Genomic DNA, 22,318 nt, shown 5'->3' on the forward strand with positions numbered 1-22,318 from the left:
TTTTGAACGTCAGTTCACATTTGTAGGTGGATCATCAGTGTTAGAGCTAAAATTAGCATGTTTAAAGTGATTTTCATGCTTCCAGGGGCCCAAAACACAAGATTTATGGAATGGTTAAAAGTGCATGAAAATGGCCAATTTACTCACTCTGAGTTCTCAAAAAGGGTTTCTTCACCCCGGGAAGTTAATTAAATACCATTTGGAGGCATTTAATGTTAGAGCAAAAACGGCTGATTTTCGACAAAAGAGATAACACCCCCCCATTACGTCATGCTTCAGGAATGTGGAAAATGGTCCATTTTCAAATGTTTTATTTTTGAACGTCAGTTCACATTTGTAGGTGGATCATCAGTGTTAGAGCTAAAATTAGCATGTTTAAAGTGATTTTCATGCTTCCAGGGGCTCGGGAAGTGAAATAAATACCATTTGGAGGCATTTAATGTTCGAGCAAAAACGGCTGATTTTCGACAAAAGAGATAACACCCCCCCATTACGTCATGCTTCAGAAATGTGGAAAATGGTCCGTTTTCAAATGTTTTATTTTTGAACGTCAGTTCACATTTGTAGGTGGATCATCAGTGTTAGAGCTAAAATTAGCATGTTTAAAGTGATTTTCATGCTTCCAGGGGCTCAGGAAGTGAAATAAAAACCATTTGGAGGCATTTAATGTTCGAGCAAAAACGGCTGATTTTCGACAAAAGAGATAACACCCCCCCATTACGTCATGCTTCAGAAATGTGGAAAATGGTCCGTTTTCAAATGTTTTATTTTTGAACGTCAGTTCACATTTGTAGGTGGATCATCAGTGTTAGAGCTAAAATTAGCATGTTTAAAGTGATTTTCATGCTTCCAGGGGCTCGGGAAGTGAAATAAATATCATTTGGAGGCATTTAATGTTCGAGCAAAAAAGGCTGATTTTCCACAAAAGAGATAACACCCCCCCATTACGTCATGCTTCAGAAATGTGGAAAATGGTCCGTTTTCAAATGTTTTATTTTTGAACGTCAGTTCACATTTGTAGGTGGATCATCAGTGTTAGAGCTAAAATTAGCATGTTTAAAGTGATTTTCATGCTTCCAGGGGCCCAAAACACAAGATTTATGGAATGGTTAAAAGTGCATGAAAATGGCCAATTTACTCACTCTGAGTTCTCAAAAAGGGTTTCTTCACCCCGGGAAGTTAATTAAATACCATTTGGAGGCATTTAATGTTCGAGCAAAAACGGCTGATTTTCGACAAAAGAGATAACACCCCCCCATTACGTCATGCTTCAGAAATGTGGAAAATGGTCCATTTTCAAATGTTTTATTTTTGAACGTCAGTTCACATTTGTAGGTGGATCATCAGTGTTAGAGCTAAAATTAGCATGTTTAAAGTGATTTTCATGCTTCCAGGGGCTCGGGAAGTGAAATAAATACCATTTGGAGGCATTTAATGTTCGAGCAAAAACGGCTGATTTTCGACAAAAGAGATAACACCCCCCCATTACGTCATGCTTCAGAAATGTGGAAAATGGTCCGTTTTCAAATGTTTTATTTTTGAACGTCAGTTCACATTTGTAGGTGGATCATCAGTGTTAGAGCTAAAATTAGCATGTTTAAAGTGATTTTCATGCTTCCAGGGCCTCGGGAAGTGAAATAAATACCATTTGGAGGCATTTAATGTTCGAGCAAAAAAGGCTGATTTTCCACAAAAGAGATAACACCCCCCCATTACGTCATGCTTCAGAAATGTGGAAAATGGTCCGTTTTCAAATGTTTTATTTTTGAACGTCAGTTCACATTTGTAGGTGGATCATCAGTGTTAGAGCTAAAATTAGCATGTTTAAAGTGATTTTCATGCTTCCAGGGGCTCGGGAAGTTAATTAAATACCATTTGGAGGCATTTAATGTTCGAGCAAAAACGGCTGATTTTCGACAAAAGAGATAACACGCCCCCATTACGTCATGCTTCAGAAATGTGGAAAATGGTCCGTTTTCAAATGTTTTATTTTTGAACGTCAGTTCACATTTGTAGGTGGATCATCAGTGTTAGAGCTAAAATTAGCATGTTTAAAGTGATTTTCATGCTTCCAGGGGCCCAAAACACAAGATTTATGGAATGGTTAAAAGTGCATGAAAATGGCCAATTTACTCACTCTGAGTTCTCAAAAAGGGTTTCTTCACCCCGGGAAGTTAATTAAATACCATTTGGAGGCATTTAATGTTCGAGCAAAAACGGCTGATTTTCGACAAAAGAGATAACACCCCCCCATTACGTCATGCTTCAGAAATGTGGAAAATGGTCCGTTTTCAAATGTTTTATTTTTGAACGTCAGTTCACATTTGTAGGTGGATCATCAGTGTTAGAGCTAAAATTAGCATGTTTAAAGTGATTTTCATGCTTCCAGGGGCTCGGGAAGTGAAATAAATACCATTTGGAGGCATTTAATGTTCGAGCAAAAACGGCTGATTTTCGACAAAAGAGATAACACCCCCCCATTACGTCATGCTTCAGAAATGTGGAAAATGGTCCGTTTTCAAATGTTTTATTTTTGAACGTCAGTTCACATTTGTAGGTGGATCATCAGTGTTAGAGCTAAAATTAGCATGTTTAAAGTGATTTTCATGCTTCCAGGGGCTCGGGAAGTGAAATAAATACCATTTGGAGGCATTTAATGTTCGAGCAAAAAAGGCTGATTTTCCACAAAAGAGATAACACCCCCCCATTACGTCATGCTTCAGAAATGTGGAAAATGGTCCGTTTTCAAATGTTTTATTTTTGAACGTCAGTTCACATTTGTAGGTGGATCATCAGTGTTAGAGCTAAAATCAGCATGTTTAAAGTGATTTTCATGCTTCCAGGGGCTCGGGAAGTTAATTAAATACCATTTGGAGGCATTTAATGTTCGAGCAAAAACGGCTGATTTTCGACAAAAGAGATAACACCCCCCCATTACGTCATGCTTCAGAAATGTGGAAAATGGTCTGTTTTCAAATGTTTTATTTTTGAACGTCAGTTCACATTTGTAGGTGGATCATCAGTGTTAGAGCTAAAATTAGCATGTTTAAAGTGATTTTCATGCTTCCAGGGGCTCGGGAAGTGAAATAAATACCATTTGGAGGCATTTAATGTTCGAGCAAAAAAGGCTGATTTTCCACAAAAGAGATAACACCCCCCCATTACGTCATGCTTCAGAAATGTGGAAAATGGTCCGTTTTCAAATGTTTTATTTTTGAACGTCAGTTCACATTTGTAGGTGGATCATCAGTGTTAGAGCTAAAATTAGCATGTTTAAAGTGATTTTCATGCTTCCAGGGGCTCGGGAAGTTAATTAAATACCATTTGGAGGCATTTAATGTTCGAGCAAAAACGGCTGATTTTCGACAAAAGAGATAACACCCCCCCATTACGTCATGCTTCAGAAATGTGGAAAATGGTCCGTTTTCAAATGTTTTATTTTTGAACGTCAGTTCACATTTGTAGGTGGATCATCAGTGTTAGAGCTAAAATTAGCATGTTTAAAGTGATTTTCATGCTTCCAGGGGCCCAAAACACAAGATTTATGGAATGGTTAAAAGTGCATGAAAATGGCCAATTTACTCACTCTGAGTTCTCAAAAAGGGTTTCTTCACCCCGGGAAGTTAATTAAATACCATTTGGAGGCATTTAATGTTCGAGCAAAAACGGCTGATTTTCGACAAAAGAGATAACACCCCCCCATTACGTCATGCTTCAGAAATGTGGAAAATGGTCCGTTTTCAAATGTTTTATTTTTGAACGTCAGTTCACATTTGTAGGTGGATCATCAGTGTTAGAGCTAAAATTAGCATGTTTAAAGTGATTTTCATGCTTCCAGGGGCCCAAAACACAAGATTTATGGAATGGTTAAAAGTGCATGAAAATGGCCAATTTACTCACTCTGAGTTCTCAAAAAGGGTTTCTTCACCCTGGGAAGTTAATTAAATACCATTTGGAGGCATTTAATGTTAGAGCAAAAACGGCTGATTTTCGACAAAAGAGATAACACCCCCCATTACGTCATGCTTCAGAAATGTGGAAAATGGTCCATTTTCAAATGTTTTATTTTTGAACGTCAGTTCACATTTGTAGGTGGATCATCAGTGTTAGAGCTAAAATTAGCATGTTTAAAGTGATTTTCATGCTTCCAGGGGCTCAGGAAGTGAAATAAATACCATTTGGAGGCATTTAATGTTCGAACAAAAACGGCTGATTTTCGACAAAAGAGATAACACCCCCCTATTACGTCATGCTTCAGAAATGTGGAAAATGGTCCGTTTTCAAATGTTTTATTTTTGAACGTCAGTTCACATTTGTAGGTGGATCATCAGTGTTAGAGCTAAAATTAGCATGTTTAAAGTGATTTTCATGCTTCCAGGGGCTCGGGAAGTGAAATAAATACCATTTGGAGGCATTTAATGTTCGAGCAAAAAAGGCTGATTTTCCACAAAAGAGATAACACCCCCCCATTACGTCATGCTTCAGAAATGTGGAAAATGGTCCGTTTTCAAATGTTTTATTTTTTAACGTCAGTTCACATTTGTAGGTGGATCATCAGTGTTAGAGCTAAAATTAGCATGTTTAAAGTGATTTTCATGCTTCCAGGGGCTCGGGAAGTTAATTAAATACCATTTGGAGGCATTTAATGTTCGAGCAAAAACGGCTGATTTCCGACAAAAGAGATAACACGCCCCCATTACGTCATGCTTCAGAAATGTGGAAAATGGTCCGTTTTCAAATGTTTTATTTTTGAACGTCAGTTCACATTTGTAGGTGGATCATCAGTGTTAGAGCTAAAATTAGCATGTTTAAAGTGATTTTCATGCTTCCAGGGGCCCAAAACACAAGATTTATGGAATGGTTAAAAGTGCATGAAAATGGCCAATTTACTCACTCTGAGTTCTCAAAAAGGGTTTCTTCACCCCGGGAAGTTAATTAAATACCATTTGGAGGCATTTAATGTTCGAGCAAAAACGGCTGATTTTCGACAAAAGAGATAACACCCCCCCATTACGTCATGCTTCAGAAATGTGGAAAATGGTCCATTTTCAAATGTTTTATTTTTGAACGTCAGTTCACATTTGTAGGTGGATCATCAGTGTTAGAGCTAAAATTAGCATGTTTAAAGTGATTTTCATGCTTCCAGGGGCTCAGGAAGTGAAATAAATACCATTTGGAGGCATTTAATGTTCGAGCAAAAACGGCTGATTTTCGACAAAAGAGATAACACCCCCCCATTACGTCATGCTTCAGAAATGTGGAAAATGGTCCGTTTTCAAATGTTTTTTTTTGAACGTCAGTTCACATTTGTAGGTGGATCATCAGTGTTAGAGCTAAAATTAGCATGTTTAAAGTGATTTTCATGCTTCCAGGGGCTCGGGAAGTGAAATAAATACCATTTGGAGGCATTTAATGTTCGAGCAAAAAAGGCTGATTTTCCACAAAAGAGATAACACCCCCCCATTACGTCATGCTTCAGAAATGTGGAAAATGGTCCGTTTTCAAATGTTTTATTTTTGAACGTCAGTTCACATTTGTAGGTGGATCATCAGTGTTAGAGCTAAAATCAGCATGTTTAAAGTGATTTTCATGCTTCCAGGGGCTCGGGAAGTTAATTAAATACCATTTGGAGGCATTTAATGTTCGAGCAAAAACGGCTGATTTTCGACAAAAGAGATAACACCCCCCCATTACGTCATGCTTCAGAAATGTGGAAAATGGTCTGTTTTCAAATGTTTTATTTTTGAACGTCAGTTCACATTTGAAGGTGGATCATCAGTGTTAGAGCTAAAATTAGCATGTTTAAAGTGATTTTCATGCTTCCAGGGGCTCGGGAAGTGAAATAAATACCATTTGGAGGCATTTAATGTTCGAGCAAAAAAGGCTGATTTTCCACAAAAGAGATAACACCCCCCCATTACGTCATGCTTCAGAAATGTGGAAAATGGTCCGTTTTCAAATGTTTTATTTTTGAACGTCAGTTCACATTTGTAGGTGGATCATCAGTGTTAGAGCTAAAATTAGCATGTTTAAAGTGATTTTCATGCTTCCAGGGGCTCGGGAAGTTAATTAAATACCATTTGGAGGCATTTAATGTTCGAGCAAAAACGGCTGATTTTCGACAAAAGAGATAACACCCCCCCATTACGTCATGCTTCAGAAATGTGGAAAATGGTCCGTTTTCAAATGTTTTATTTTTGAACGTCAGTTCACATTTGTAGGTGGATCATCAGTGTTAGAGCTAAAATTAGCATGTTTAAAGTGATTTTCATGCTTCCAGGGGCCCAAAACACAAGATTTATGGAATGGTTAAAAGTGCATGAAAATGGCCGATTTACTCACTCTGAGTTCTCAAAAAGGGTTTCTTCACCCCGGGAAGTTAATTAAATACCATTTGGAGGCATTTAATGTTCGAGCAAAAACGGCTGATTTTCGACAAAAGAGATAACACCCCCCCATTACGTCATGCTTCAGAAATGTGGAAAATGGTCCGTTTTCAAAGGTTTTATTTTTGAACGTCAGTTCACATTTGTAGGTGGATCATCAGTGTTAGAGCTAAAATTAGCATGTTTAAAGTGATTTTCATGCTTCCAGGGGCCCAAAACACAAGATTTATGGAATGGTTAAAAGTGCATGAAAATGGCCAATTTACTCACTCTGAGTTCTCAAAAAGGGTTTCTTCACCCTGGGAAGTTAATTAAATACCATTTGGAGGCATTTAATGTTAGAGCAAAAACGGCTGATTTTCGACAAAAGAGATAACACTCCCCCATTACGTCATGCTTCAGAAATGTGGAAAATGGTCCATTTTCAAATGTTTTATTTTTGAACGTCAGTTCACATTTGTAGGTGGATCATCAGTGTTAGAGCTAAAATTAGCATGTTTAAAGTGATTTTCATGCTTCCAGGGGCTCAGGAAGTGAAATAAATACCATTTGGAGGCATTTAATGTTCGAACAAAAACGGCTGATTTTCGACAAAAGAGATAACACCCCCCTATTACGTCATGCTTCAGAAATGTGGAAAATGGTCCGTTTTCAAATGTTTTATTTTTGAACGTCAGTTCACATTTGTAGGTGGATCATCAGTGTTAGAGCTAAAATTAGCATGTTTAAAGTGATTTTCATGCTTCCAGGGGCTCGGGAAGTGAAATAAATACCATTTGGAGGCATTTAATGTTCGAGCAAAAAAGGCTGATTTTCCACAAAAGAGATAACACCCCCCCATTACGTCATGCTTCAGAAATGTGGAAAATGGTCCGTTTTCAAATGTTTTATTTTTTAACGTCAGTTCACATTTGTAGGTGGATCATCAGTGTTAGAGCTAAAATTAGCATGTTTAAAGTGATTTTCATGCTTCCAGGGGCTCGGGAAGTTAATTAAATACCATTTGGAGGCATTTAATGTTCGAGCAAAAACAGCTGATTTTCGACAAAAGAGATAACACGCCCCCATTACGTCATGCTTCAGAAATGTGGAAAATGGTCCGTTTTCAAATGTTTTATTTTTGAACGTCAGTTCACATTTGTAGGTGGATCATCAGTGTTAGAGCTAAAATTAGCATGTTTAAAGTGATTTTCATGCTTCCAGGGGCCCAAAACACAAGATTTATGGAATGGTTAAAAGTGCATGAAAATGGCCAATTTACTCACTCTGAGTTCTCAAAAAGGGTTTCTTCACCCCGGGAAGTTAATTAAATACCATTTGGAGGCATTTAATGTTCGAGCAAAAACGGCTGATTTTCGACAAAAGAGATAACACCCCCCCATTACGTCATGCTTCAGAAATGTGGAAAATGGTCCATTTTCAAATGTTTTATTTTTGAACGTCAGTTCACATTTGTAGGTGGATCATCAGTGTTAGAGCTAAAATTAGCATGTTTAAAGTGATTTTCATGCTTCCAGGGGCTCGGGAAGTGAAATAAATACCATTTGGAGGCATTTAATGTTCGAGCAAAAACGGCTGATTTTCGACAAAAGAGATAACACCCCCCCATTACGTCATGCTTCAGAAATGTGGAAAATGGTCCGTTTTCAAATGATTTATTTTTGAACGTCAGTTCACATTTGTAGGTGGATCATCAGTGTTAGAGCTAAAATTAGCATGTTTAAAGTGATTTTCATGCTTCCAGGGCCTCGGGAAGTGAAATAAATACCATTTGGAGGCATTTAATGTTCGAGCAAAAAAGGCTGATTTTCCACAAAAGAGATAACACCCCCCCATTACGTCATGCTTCAGAAATGTGGAAAATGGTCCGTTTTCAAATGTTTTATTTTTGAACGTCAGTTCACATTTGTAGGTGGATCATCAGTGTTAGAGCTAAAATTAGCATGTTTAAAGTGATTTTCATGCTTCCAGGGGCTCGGGAAGTTAATTAAATACCATTTGGAGGCATTTAATGTTCGAGCAAAAACGGCTGATTTTCGACAAAAGAGATAACACCCCCCCATTACGTCATGCTTCAGAAATGTGGAAAATGGTCCGTTTTCAAATGTTTTATTTTTGAACGTCAGTTCACATTTGTAGGTGGATAATCAGTGTTAGAGCTAAAATTAGCATGTTTAAAGTGATTTTCATGCTTCCAGGGGCCCAAAACACAAGATTTATGGAATGGTTAAAAGTGCATGAAAATGGCCAATTTACTCACTCTGAGTTCTCAAAAAGGGTTTCTTCACCCCGGGAAGTTAATTAAATACCATTTGGAGGCATTTAATGTTCGAGCAAAAACGGCTGATTTTCGACAAAAGAGATAACACCCCCCCATTACGTCATGCTTCAGAAATGTGGAAAATGGTCCGTTTTCAAATGTTTTATTTTTGAACGTCAGTTCACATTTGTAGGTGGATCATCAGTGTTAGAGCTAAAATTAGCATGTTTAAAGTGATTTTCATGCTTCCAGGGGCCCAAAACACAAGATTTATGGAATGGTTAAAAGTGCATGAAAATGGCCAATTTACTCACTCTGAGTTCTCAAAAAGGGTTTCTTCACCCCGGGAAGTTAATTAAATACCATTTGGAGGCATTTAATGTTAGAGCAAAAACGGCTGATTTTCGACAAAAGAGATAACACCCCCCCATTACGTCATGCTTCAGGAATGTGGAAAATGGTCCATTTTCAAATGTTTTATTTTTGAACGTCAGTTCACATTTGTAGGTGGATCATCAGTGTTAGAGCTAAAATTAGCATGTTTAAAGTGATTTTCATGCTTCCAGGGGCTCGGGAAGTGAAATAAATACCATTTGGAGGCATTTAATGTTCGAGCAAAAACGGCTGATTTTCGACAAAAGAGATAACACCCCCCCATTACGTCATGCTTCAGAAATGTGGAAAATGGTCCGTTTTCAAATGTTTTATTTTTGAACGTCAGTTCACATTTGTAGGTGGATCATCAGTGTTAGAGCTAAAATTAGCATGTTTAAAGTGATTTTCATGCTTCCAGGGGCTCAGGAAGTGAAATAAAAACCATTTGGAGGCATTTAATGTTCGAGCAAAAACGGCTGATTTTCGACAAAAGAGATAACACCCCCCCATTACGTCATGCTTCAGAAATGTGGAAAATGGTCCGTTTTCAAATGTTTTATTTTTGAACGTCAGTTCACATTTGTAGGTGGATCATCAGTGTTAGAGCTAAAATTAGCATGTTTAAAGTGATTTTCATGCTTCCAGGGGCTCGGGAAGTGAAATAAATATCATTTGGAGGCATTTAATGTTCGAGCAAAAAAGGCTGATTTTCCACAAAAGAGATAACACCCCCCCATTACGTCATGCTTCAGAAATGTGGAAAATGGTCCGTTTTCAAATGTTTTATTTTTGAACGTCAGTTCACATTTGTAGGTGGATCATCAGTGTTAGAGCTAAAATTAGCATGTTTAAAGTGATTTTCATGCTTCCAGGGGCCCAAAACACAAGATTTATGGAATGGTTAAAAGTGCATGAAAATGGCCAATTTACTCACTCTGAGTTCTCAAAAAGGGTTTCTTCACCCCGGGAAGTTAATTAAATACCATTTGGAGGCATTTAATGTTCGAGCAAAAACGGCTGATTTTCGACAAAAGAGATAACACCCCCCCATTACGTCATGCTTCAGAAATGTGGAAAATGGTCCATTTTCAAATGTTTTATTTTTGAACGTCAGTTCACATTTGTAGGTGGATCATCAGTGTTAGAGCTAAAATTAGCATGTTTAAAGTGATTTTCATGCTTCCAGGGGCTCGGGAAGTGAAATAAATACCATTTGGAGGCATTTAATGTTCGAGCAAAAACGGCTGATTTTCGACAAAAGAGATAACACCCCCCCATTACGTCATGCTTCAGAAATGTGGAAAATGGTCCGTTTTCAAATGTTTTATTTTTGAACGTCAGTTCACATTTGTAGGTGGATCATCAGTGTTAGAGCTAAAATTAGCATGTTTAAAGTGATTTTCATGCTTCCAGGGCCTCGGGAAGTGAAATAAATACCATTTGGAGGCATTTAATGTTCGAGCAAAAAAGGCTGATTTTCCACAAAAGAGATAACACCCCCCCATTACGTCATGCTTCAGAAATGTGGAAAATGGTCCGTTTTCAAATGTTTTATTTTTGAACGTCAGTTCACATTTGTAGGTGGATCATCAGTGTTAGAGCTAAAATTAGCATGTTTAAAGTGATTTTCATGCTTCCAGGGGCTCGGGAAGTTAATTAAATACCATTTGGAGGCATTTAATGTTCGAGCAAAAACGGCTGATTTTCGACAAAAGAGATAACACGCCCCCATTACGTCATGCTTCAGAAATGTGGAAAATGGTCCGTTTTCAAATGTTTTATTTTTGAACGTCAGTTCACATTTGTAGGTGGATCATCAGTGTTAGAGCTAAAATTAGCATGTTTAAAGTGATTTTCATGCTTCCAGGGGCCCAAAACACAAGATTTATGGAATGGTTAAAAGTGCATGAAAATGGCCAATTTACTCACTCTGAGTTCTCAAAAAGGGTTTCTTCACCCCGGGAAGTTAATTAAATACCATTTGGAGGCATTTAATGTTCGAGCAAAAACGGCTGATTTTCGACAAAAGAGATAACACCCCCCCATTACGTCATGCTTCAGAAATGTGGAAAATGGTCCGTTTTCAAATGTTTTATTTTTGAACGTCAGTTCACATTTGTAGGTGGATCATCAGTGTTAGAGCTAAAATTAGCATGTTTAAAGTGATTTTCATGCTTCCAGGGGCCCAAAACACAAGATTTATGGAATGGTTAAAAGTGCATGAAAATGGCCAATTTACTCACTCTGAGTTCTCAAAAAGGGTTTCTTCACCCCGGGAAGTTAATTAAATACCATTTGGAGGCATTTAATGTTAGAGCAAAAACGGCTGATTTTCGACAAAAGAGATAACACCCCCCCATTACGTCATGCTTCAGGAATGTGGAAAATGGTCCATTTTCAAATGTTTTATTTTTGAACGTCAGTTCACATTTGTAGGTGGATCATCAGTGTTAGAGCTAAAATTAGCATGTTTAAAGTGATTTTCATGCTTCCAGGGGCTCGGGAAGTGAAATAAATACCATTTGGAGGCATTTAATGTTCGAGCAAAAACGGCTGATTTTCGACAAAAGAGATAACACCCCCCCATTACGTCATGCTTCAGAAATGTGGAAAATGGTCCGTTTTCAAATGTTTTATTTTTGAACGTCAGTTCACATTTGTAGGTGGATCATCAGTGTTAGAGCTAAAATTAGCATGTTTAAAGTGATTTTCATGCTTCCAGGGGCTCAGGAAGTGAAATAAAAACCATTTGGAGGCATTTAATGTTCGAGCAAAAACGGCTGATTTTCGACAAAAGAGATAACACCCCCCCATTACGTCATGCTTCAGAAATGTGGAAAATGGTCCGTTTTCAAATGTTTTATTTTTGAACGTCAGTTCACATTTGTAGGTGGATCATCAGTGTTAGAGCTAAAATTAGCATGTTTAAAGTGATTTTCATGCTTCCAGGGGCTCGGGAAGTGAAATAAATATCATTTGGAGGCATTTAATGTTCGAGCAAAAAAGGCTGATTTTCCACAAAAGAGATAACACCCCCCCATTACGTCATGCTTCAGAAATGTGGAAAATGGTCCGTTTTCAAATGTTTTATTTTTGAACGTCAGTTCACATTTGTAGGTGGATCATCAGTGTTAGAGCTAAAATTAGCATGTTTAAAGTGATTTTCATGCTTCCAGGGGCCCAAAACACAAGATTTATGGAATGGTTAAAAGTGCATGAAAATGGCCAATTTACTCACTCTGAGTTCTCAAAAAGGGTTTCTTCACCCCGGGAAGTTAATTAAATACCATTTGGAGGCATTTAATGTTCGAGCAAAAACGGCTGATTTTCGACAAAAGAGATAACACCCCCCCATTACGTCATGCTTCAGAAATGTGGAAAATGGTCCATTTTCAAATGTTTTATTTTTGAACGTCAGTTCACATTTGTAGGTGGATCATCAGTGTTAGAGCTAAAATTAGCATGTTTAAAGTGATTTTCATGCTTCCAGGGGCTCGGGAAGTGAAATAAATACCATTTGGAGGCATTTAATGTTCGAGCAAAAACGGCTGATTTTCGACAAAAGAGATAACACCCCCCCATTACGTCATGCTTCAGAAATGTGGAAAATGGTCCGTTTTCAAATGTTTTATTTTTGAACGTCAGTTCACATTTGTAGGTGGATCATCAGTGTTAGAGCTAAAATTAGCATGTTTAAAGTGATTTTCATGCTTCCAGGGCCTCGGGAAGTGAAATAAATACCATTTGGAGGCATTTAATGTTCGAGCAAAAAAGGCTGATTTTCCACAAAAGAGATAACACCCCCCCATTACGTCATGCTTCAGAAATGTGGAAAATGGTCCGTTTTCAAATGTTTTATTTTTGAACGTCAGTTCACATTTGTAGGTGGATCATCAGTGTTAGAGCTAAAATTAGCATGTTTAAAGTGATTTTCATGCTTCCAGGGGCTCGGGAAGTTAATTAAATACCATTTGGAGGCATTTAATGTTCGAGCAAAAACGGCTGATTTTCGACAAAAGAGATAACACGCCCCCATTACGTCATGCTTCAGAAATGTGGAAAATGGTCCGTTTTCAAATGTTTTATTTTTGAACGTCAGTTCACATTTGTAGGTGGATCATCAGTGTTAGAGCTAAAATTAGCATGTTTAAAGTGATTTTCATGCTTCCAGGGGCCCAAAACACAAGATTTATGGAATGGTTAAAAGTGCATGAAAATGGCCAATTTACTCACTCTGAGTTCTCAAAAAGGGTTTCTTCACCCCGGGAAGTTAATTAAATACCATTTGGAGGCATTTAATGTTCGAGCAAAAACGGCTGATTTTCGACAAAAGAGATAACACCCCCCCATTACGTCATGCTTCAGAAATGTGGAAAATGGTCCGTTTTCAAATGTTTTATTTTTGAACGTCAGTTCACATTTGTAGGTGGATCATCAGTGTTAGAGCTAAAATTAGCATGTTTAAAGTGATTTTCATGCTTCCAGGGGCTCGGGAAGTGAAATAAATACCATTTGGAGGCATTTAATGTTCGAGCAAAAACGGCTGATTTTCGACAAAAGAGATAACACCCCCCCATTACGTCATGCTTCAGAAATGTGGAAAATGGTCCGTTTTCAAATGTTTTATTTTTGAACGTCAGTTCACATTTGTAGGTGGATCATCAGTGTTAGAGCTAAAATTAGCATGTTTAAAGTGATTTTCATGCTTCCAGGGGCTCGGGAAGTGAAATAAATACCATTTGGAGGCATTTAATGTTCGAGCAAAAAAGGCTGATTTTCCACAAAAGAGATAACACCCCCCCATTACGTCATGCTTCAGAAATGTGGAAAATGGTCCGTTTTCAAATGTTTTATTTTTGAACGTCAGTTCACATTTGTAGGTGGATCATCAGTGTTAGAGCTAAAATCAGCATGTTTAAAGTGATTTTCATGCTTCCAGGGGCTCGGGAAGTTAATTAAATACCATTTGGAGGCATTTAATGTTCGAGCAAAAACGGCTGATTTTCGACAAAAGAGATAACACCCCCCCATTACGTCATGCTTCAGAAATGTGGAAAATGGTCTGTTTTCAAATGTTTTATTTTTGAACGTCAGTTCACATTTGTAGGTGGATCATCAGTGTTAGAGCTAAAATTAGCATGTTTAAAGTGATTTTCATGCTTCCAGGGGCTCGGGAAGTGAAATAAATACCATTTGGAGGCATTTAATGTTCGAGCAAAAAAGGCTGATTTTCCACAAAAGAGATAACACCCCCCCATTACGTCATGCTTCAGAAATGTGGAAAATGGTCCGTTTTCAAATGTTTTATTTTTGAACGTCAGTTCACATTTGTAGGTGGATCATCAGTGTTAGAGCTAAAATTAGCATGTTTAAAGTGATTTTCATGCTTCCAGGGGCTCGGGAAGTTAATTAAATACCATTTGGAGGCATTTAATGTTCGAGCAAAAACGGCTGATTTTCGACAAAAGAGATAACACCCCCCCATTACGTCATGCTTCAGAAATGTGGAAAATGGTCCGTTTTCAAATGTTTTATTTTTGAACGTCAGTTCACATTTGTAGGTGGATCATCAGTGTTAGAGCTAAAATTAGCATGTTTAAAGTGATTTTCATGCTTCCAGGGGCCCAAAACACAAGATTTATGGAATGGTTAAAAGTGCATGAAAATGGCCAATTTACTCACTCTGAGTTCTCAAAAAGGGTTTCTTCACCCCGGGAAGTTAATTAAATACCATTTGGAGGCATTTAATGTTCGAGCAAAAACGGCTGATTTTCGACAAAAGAGATAACACCCCCCCATTACGTCATGCTTCAGAAATGTGGAAAATGGTCCGTTTTCAAATGTTTTATTTTTGAACGTCAGTTCACATTTGTAGGTGGATCATCAGTGTTAGAGCTAAAATTAGCATGTTTAAAGTGATTTTCATGCTTCCAGGGGCCCAAAACACAAGATTTATGGAATGGTTAAAAGTGCATGAAAATGGCCAATTTACTCACTCTGAGTTCTCAAAAAGGGTTTCTTCACCCTGGGAAGTTAATTAAATACCATTTGGAGGCATTTAATGTTAGAGCAAAAACGGCTGATTTTCGACAAAAGAGATAACACCCCCCATTACGTCATGCTTCAGAAATGTGGAAAATGGTCCATTTTCAAATGTTTTATTTTTGAACGTCAGTTCACATTTGTAGGTGGATCATCAGTGTTAGAGCTAAAATTAGCATGTTTAAAGTGATTTTCATGCTTCCAGGGGCTCAGGAAGTGAAATAAATACCATTTGGAGGCATTTAATGTTCGAACAAAAACGGCTGATTTTCGACAAAAGAGATAACACCCCCCTATTACGTCATGCTTCAGAAATGTGGAAAATGGTCCGTTTTCAAATGTTTTATTTTTGAACGTCAGTTCACATTTGTAGGTGGATCATCAGTGTTAGAGCTAAAATTAGCATGTTTAAAGTGATTTTCATGCTTCCAGGGGCTCGGGAAGTGAAATAAATACCATTTGGAGGCATTTAATGTTCGAGCAAAAAAGGCTGATTTTCCACAAAAGAGATAACACCCCCCCATTACGTCATGCTTCAGAAATGTGGAAAATGGTCCGTTTTCAAATGTTTTATTTTTTAACGTCAGTTCACATTTGTAGGTGGATCATCAGTGTTAGAGCTAAAATTAGCATGTTTAAAGTGATTTTCATGCTTCCAGGGGCTCGGGAAGTTAATTAAATACCATTTGGAGGCATTTAATGTTCGAGCAAAAACGGCTGATTTCCGACAAAAGAGATAACACGCCCCCATTACGTCATGCTTCAGAAATGTGGAAAATGGTCCGTTTTCAAATGTTTTATTTTTGAACGTCAGTTCACATTTGTAGGTGGATCATCAGTGTTAGAGCTAAAATTAGCATGTTTAAAGTGATTTTCATGCTTCCAGGGGCCCAAAACACAAGATTTATGGAATGGTTAAAAGTGCATGAAAATGGCCAATTTACTCACTCTGAGTTCTCAAAAAGGGTTTCTTCACCCCGGGAAGTTAATTAAATACCATTTGGAGGCATTTAATGTTCGAGCAAAAACGGCTGATTTTCGACAAAAGAGATAACACCCCCCCATTACGTCATGCTTCAGAAATGTGGAAAATGGTCCATTTTCAAATGTTTTATTTTTGAACGTCAGTTCACATTTGTAGGTGGATCATCAGTGTTAGAGCTAAAATTAGCATGTTTAAAGTGATTTTCATGCTTCCAGGGGCTCGGGAAGTGAAATAAATACCATTTGGAGGCATTTAATGTTCGAGCAAAAACGGCTGATTTTCGACAAAAGAGATAACACCCCCCCATTACGTCATGCTTCAGAAATGTGGAAAATGGTCCGTTTTCAAATGTTTTATTTTTGAACGTCAGTTCACATTTGTAGGTGGATCATCAGTGTTAGAGCTAAAATTAGCATGTTTAAAGTGATTTTCATGCTTCCAGGGCCTCGGGAAGTGAAATAAATACCATTTGGAGGCATTTAATGTTCGAGCAAAAAAGGCTGATTTTCCACAAAAGAGATAACACCCCCCCATTACGTCATGCTTCAGAAATGTGGAAAATGGTCAGTTTTCAAATGTTTTATTTTTGAACGTCAGTTCACATTTGTAGGTGGATCATCAGTGTTAGAGCTAAAATTAGCATGTTTAAAGTGATTTTCATGCTTCCAGGGGCTCGGGAAGTTAATTAAATACCATTTGGAGGCATTTAATGTTCGAGCAAAAACGGCTGATTTTCGACAAAAGAGATAACACCCCCCCATTACGTCATGCTTCAGAAATGTGGAAAATGGTCCGTTTTCAAATGTTTTATTTTTGAACGTCAGTTCACATTTGTAGGTGGATAATCAGTGTTAGAGCTAAAATTAGCATGTTTAAAGTGATTTTCATGCTTCCAGGGGCCCAAAACACAAGATTTATGGAATGGTTAAAAGTGCATGAAAATGGCCAATTTACTCACTCTGAGTTCTCAAAAAGGGTTTCTTCACCCCGGGAAGTTAATTAAATACCATTTGGAGGCATTTAATGTTCGAGCAAAAACGGCTGATTTTCGACAAAAGAGATAACACCCCCCCATTACGTCATGCTTCAGAAATGTGGAAAATGGTCCGTTTTCAAATGTTTTATTTTTGAACGTCAGTTCACATTTGTAGGTGGATCATCAGTGTTAGAGCTAAAATTAGCATGTTTAAAGTGATTTTCATGCTTCCAGGGGCCCAAAACACAAGATTTATGGAATGGTTAAAAGTGCATGAAAATGGCCAATTTACTCACTCTGAGTTCTCAAAAAGGGTTTCTTCACCCCGGGAAGTTAATTAAATACCATTTGGAGGCATTTAATGTTAGAGCAAAAACGGCTGATTTTCGACAAAAGAGATAACACCCCCCCATTACGTCATGCTTCAGGAATGTGGAAAATGGTCCATTTTCAAATGTTTTATTTTTGAACGTCAGTTCACATTTGTAGGTGGATCATCAGTGTTAGAGCTAAAATTAGCATGTTTAAAGTGATTTTCATGCTTCCAGGGGCTCGGGAAGTGAAATAAATACCATTTGGAGGCATTTAATGTTCGAGCAAAAACGGCTGATTTTCGACAAAAGAGATAACACCCCCCCATTACGTCATGCTTCAGAAATGTGGAAAATGGTCCGTTTTCAAATGTTTTATTTTTGAACGTCAGTTCACATTTGTAGGTGGATCATCAGTGTTAGAGCTAAAATTAGCATGTTTAAAGTGATTTTCATGCTTCCAGGGGCTCAGGAAGTGAAATAAAAACCATTTGGAGGCATTTAATGTTCGAGCAAAAACGGCTGATTTTCGACAAAAGAGATAACACCCCCCCATTACGTCATGCTTCAGAAATGTGGAAAATGGTCCGTTTTCAAATGTTTTATTTTTGAACGTCAGTTCACATTTGTAGGTGGATCATCAGTGTTAGAGCTAAAATTAGCATGTTTAAAGTGATTTTCATGCTTCCAGGGGCTCGGGAAGTGAAATAAATATCATTTGGAGGCATTTAATGTTCGAGCAAAAAAGGCTGATTTTCCACAAAAGAGATAACACCCCCCCATTACGTCATGCTTCAGAAATGTGGAAAATGGTCCGTTTTCAAATGTTTTATTTTTGAACGTCAGTTCACATTTGTAGGTGGATCATCAGTGTTAGAGCTAAAATTAGCATGTTTAAAGTGATTTTCATGCTTCCAGGGGCCCAAAACACAAGATTTATGGAATGGTTAAAAGTGCATGAAAATGGCCAATTTACTCACTCTGAGTTCTCAAAAAGGGTTTCTTCACCCCGGGAAGTTAATTAAATACCATTTGGAGGCATTTAATGTTCGAGCAAAAACGGCTGATTTTCGACAAAAGAGATAACACCCCCCCATTACGTCATGCTTCAGAAATGTGGAAAATGGTCCGTTTTCAAATGTTTTATTTTTGAACGTCAGTTCACATTTGTAGGTGGATCATCAGTGTTAGAGCTAAAATTAGCATGTTTAAAGTGATTTTCATGCTTCCAGGGGCTCGGGAAGTGAAATAAATACAATTTGGAGGCATTTAATGTTCGAGCAAAAACGGCTGATTTTCGACAAAAGAGATAACACCCCCCCATTACGTCATGCTTCAGAAATGTGGAAAATGGTCCGTTTTCAAATGTTTTATTTTTGAACGTCAGTTCACATTTGTAGGTGGATCATCAGTGTTAGAGCTAAAATTAGCATGTTTAAAGTAATTTTCATGCTTCCAGGGGCTCGGGAAGTTAATTAAATACCATTTGGAGGCATTTAATGTTAGAGCAAAAACGGCTGATTTTCGACAAAAGAGATAACACCCCCCCATTACGTCATGCTTCAGAAATGTGGAAAATGGTCCGTTTTCAAATGTTTTATTTTTGAACGTCAGTTCACATTTGTAGGTGGATCATCAGTGTTAGAGCTAAAATTAGCATGTTTAAAGTGATTTTCATGCTTCCAGGGGCTCGGGAAGTGAAATAAATACCATTTGGAGGCATTTAATGTTCGAGCAAAAAAGGCTGATTTTCCACAAAAGAGATAACACCCCCCCATTACGTCATGCTTCAGAAATGTGGAAAATGGTCCGTTTTCAAATGTTTTATTTTTGAACGTCAGTTCACATTTGTAGGTGGATCATCAGTGTTAGAGCTAAAATTAGCATGTTTAAAGTGATTTTCATGCTTCCAGGGGCTCGGGAAGTTAATTAAATACCATTTGGAGGCATTTAATGTTCGAGCAAAAACGGCTGATTTTCGACAAAAGAGATAACACCCCCCCATTACGTCATGCTTCAGAAATGTGGAAAATGGTCCGTTTTCAAATGTTTTATTTTTGAACATCAGTTCACATTTGTAGGTGGATCATCAGTGTTAGAGCTAAAATTAGCATGTTTAAAGTGATTTTCATGCTTCCAGGGGCCCAAAACACAAGATTTATGGAATGGTTAAAAGTGCATGAAAATGGCCAATTTACTCACTCTGAGTTCTCAAAAAGGGTTTCTTCACCCTGGGAAGTTAATTAAATACCATTTGGAGGCATTTAATGTTAGAGCAAAAACGGCTGATTTTCGACAAAAGAGATAACACCCCCCCATTACGTCATGCTTCAGAAATGTGGAAAATGGTCCGTTTTCAAATGTTTCATTTTGGAACGTCAGTTCACATTTGTAGGTGGATCATCAGTGTTAGAGCTAAAATTTGCATGTTTAAAGTGATTTTCATGCTTCCAGGGGCCCAAAACACAAGATTTATGGAATGGTTAAAAGTGCATGAAAATGGCCAATTTACTCACTCTGAGTTCTCAAAAAGGGTTTCTTCACCCCGGGAAGTTAATTAAATACCATTTGGAGGCATTTAATGTTAGAGCAAAAACGGCTGATTTTCGACAAAAGAGATAACACCCCCCCATTACGTCATGCTTCAGAAATGTGGAAAATGGTCCGTTTTCAAATGTTTTATTTTTGAACGTCAGTTCACATTTGTAGGTGGATCATCAGTGTTAGAGCTAAAATTAGCATGTTTAAAGTGATTTTCATGCTTCCAGGGGCTCGGGAAGTGAAATAAATACCATTTGGAGGCATTTAATGTTCGAGCAAAAAAGGCTGATTTTCCACAAAAGAGATAACACCCCCCCATTACGTCATGCTTCAGAAATGTGGAAAATGGTCCGTTTTCAAATGTTTTATTTTTGAACGTCAGTTCACATTTGTAGGTGGATCATCAGTGTTAGAGCTAAAATTAGCATGTTTAAAGTGATTTTCATGCTTCCAGGGGCTCGGGAAGTTAATTAAATACCATTTGGAGGCATTTAATGTTCGAGCAAAAACGGCTGATTTTCGACAAAAGAGATAACACCCCCCCATTACGTCATGCTTCAGAAATGTGGAAAATGGTCCGTTTTCAAATGTTTTATTTTTGAACATCAGTTCACATTTGTAGGTGGATCATCAGTGTTAGAGCTAAAATTAGCATGTTTAAAGTGATTTTCATGCTTCCAGGGGCCCAAAACACAAGATTTATGGAATGGTTAAAAGTGCATGAAAATGGCCAATTTACTCACTCTGAGTTCTCAAAAAGGGTTTCTTCACCCCGGGAAGTTAATTAAATACCATTTGGAGGCATTTAATGTTCGAGCAAAAACGGCTGATTTTCGACAAAAGATATAACACCCCCCCATTACGTCATGCTTCAGAAATGTGGAAAATGGTCCGTTTTCAAATGTTTTATTTTTGAACGTCAGTTCACATTTGTAGGTGGATCATCAGTGTTAGAGCTAAAATTAGCATGTTTAAAGTGATTTTCATGCTTCCAGGGGCTCGGGAAGTTAATTAAATACCATTTGGAGGCATTTAATGTTCGAGCAAAAACGGCTGATTTTCGACAAAAGAGATAACACCCCCCCATTACGTCATGCTTCAGAAATGTGGAAAATGGTCAGTTTTCAAATGTTTTATTTTTGAACGTCAGTTCACATTTGTAGGTGGATCATCAGTGTTAGAGCTAAAATTAGCATGTTTAAAGTGATTTTCATGCTTCCAGGGGCCCAAAACACAAGATTTATGGAATGGTTAAAAGTGCATGAAAATGGCCAATTTACTCACTCTGAGTTCTCAAAAAGGGTTTCTTCACCCCGGGAAGTTAATTAAATACCATTTGGAGGCATTTAATGTTCGAGCAAAAACGGCTGATTTTCGACAAAAGAGATAACACCCCCCCATTACGTCATGCTTCAGAAATGTGGAAAATGGTCCGTTTTCAAATGTTTTATTTTTGAACGTCAGTTCACATTTGTAGGTGGATCATCAGTGTTAGAGCTAAAATTAGCATGTTTAAAGTGATTTTCATGCTTCCAGGGCCTCGGGAAGTGAAATAAATACCATTTGGAGGCATTTAATGTTCGAGCAAAAAAGGCTGATTTTCCACAAAAGAGATAACACCCCCCCATTACGTCATGCTTCAGAAATGTGGAAAATGGTCCGTTTTCAAATGTTTTATTTTTGAACGTCAGTTCACATTTGTAGGTGGATCATCAGTGTTAGAGCTAAAATTTGCATGTTTAAAGTGATTTTCATGCTTCCAGGGGCTCGGGAAGTTAATTAAATACCATTTGGAGGCATTTAATGTTCGAGCAAAAACGGCTGATTTTCGACAAAAGAGATAACACCCCCCCATTACGTCATGCTTCAGAAATGTGGAAAATGGTCCGTTTTCAAATGTTTTATTTTTGAACGTCAGTTCACATTTGTAGGTGGATAATCAGTGTTAGAGCTAAAATTAGCATGTTTAAAGTGATTTTCATGCTTCCAGGGGCCCAAAACACAAGATTTATGGAATGGTTAAAAGTGCATGAAAATGGCCAATTTACTCACTCTGAGTTCTCAAAAAGGGTTTCTTCACCCCGGGAAGTTAATTAAATACCATTTGGAGGCATTTAATGTTCGAGCAAAAACGGCTGATTTTCGACAAAAGAGATAACACCCCCCCATTACGTCATGCTTCAGAAATGTGGAAAATGGTCCGTTTTCAAATGTTTTATTTTTGAACGTCAGTTCACATTTGTAGGTGGATCATCAGTGTTAGAGCTAAAATTAGCATGTTTAAAGTGATTTTCATGCTTCCAGGGGCCCAAAACACAAGATTTATGGAATGGTTAAAAGTGCATGAAAATGGCCAATTTACTCACTCTGAGTTCTCAAAAAGGGTTTCTTCACCCCGGGAAGTTAATTAAATACCATTTGGAGGCATTTAATGTTAGAGCA

Source organism: Lissotriton vulgaris, unplaced genomic scaffold (assembly GCF_964263255.1).
Source record: "Lissotriton vulgaris unplaced genomic scaffold, aLisVul1.2 SCAFFOLD_250, whole genome shotgun sequence".
Lineage (NCBI taxonomy): Eukaryota > Metazoa > Chordata > Amphibia > Caudata > Salamandridae > Lissotriton > Lissotriton vulgaris.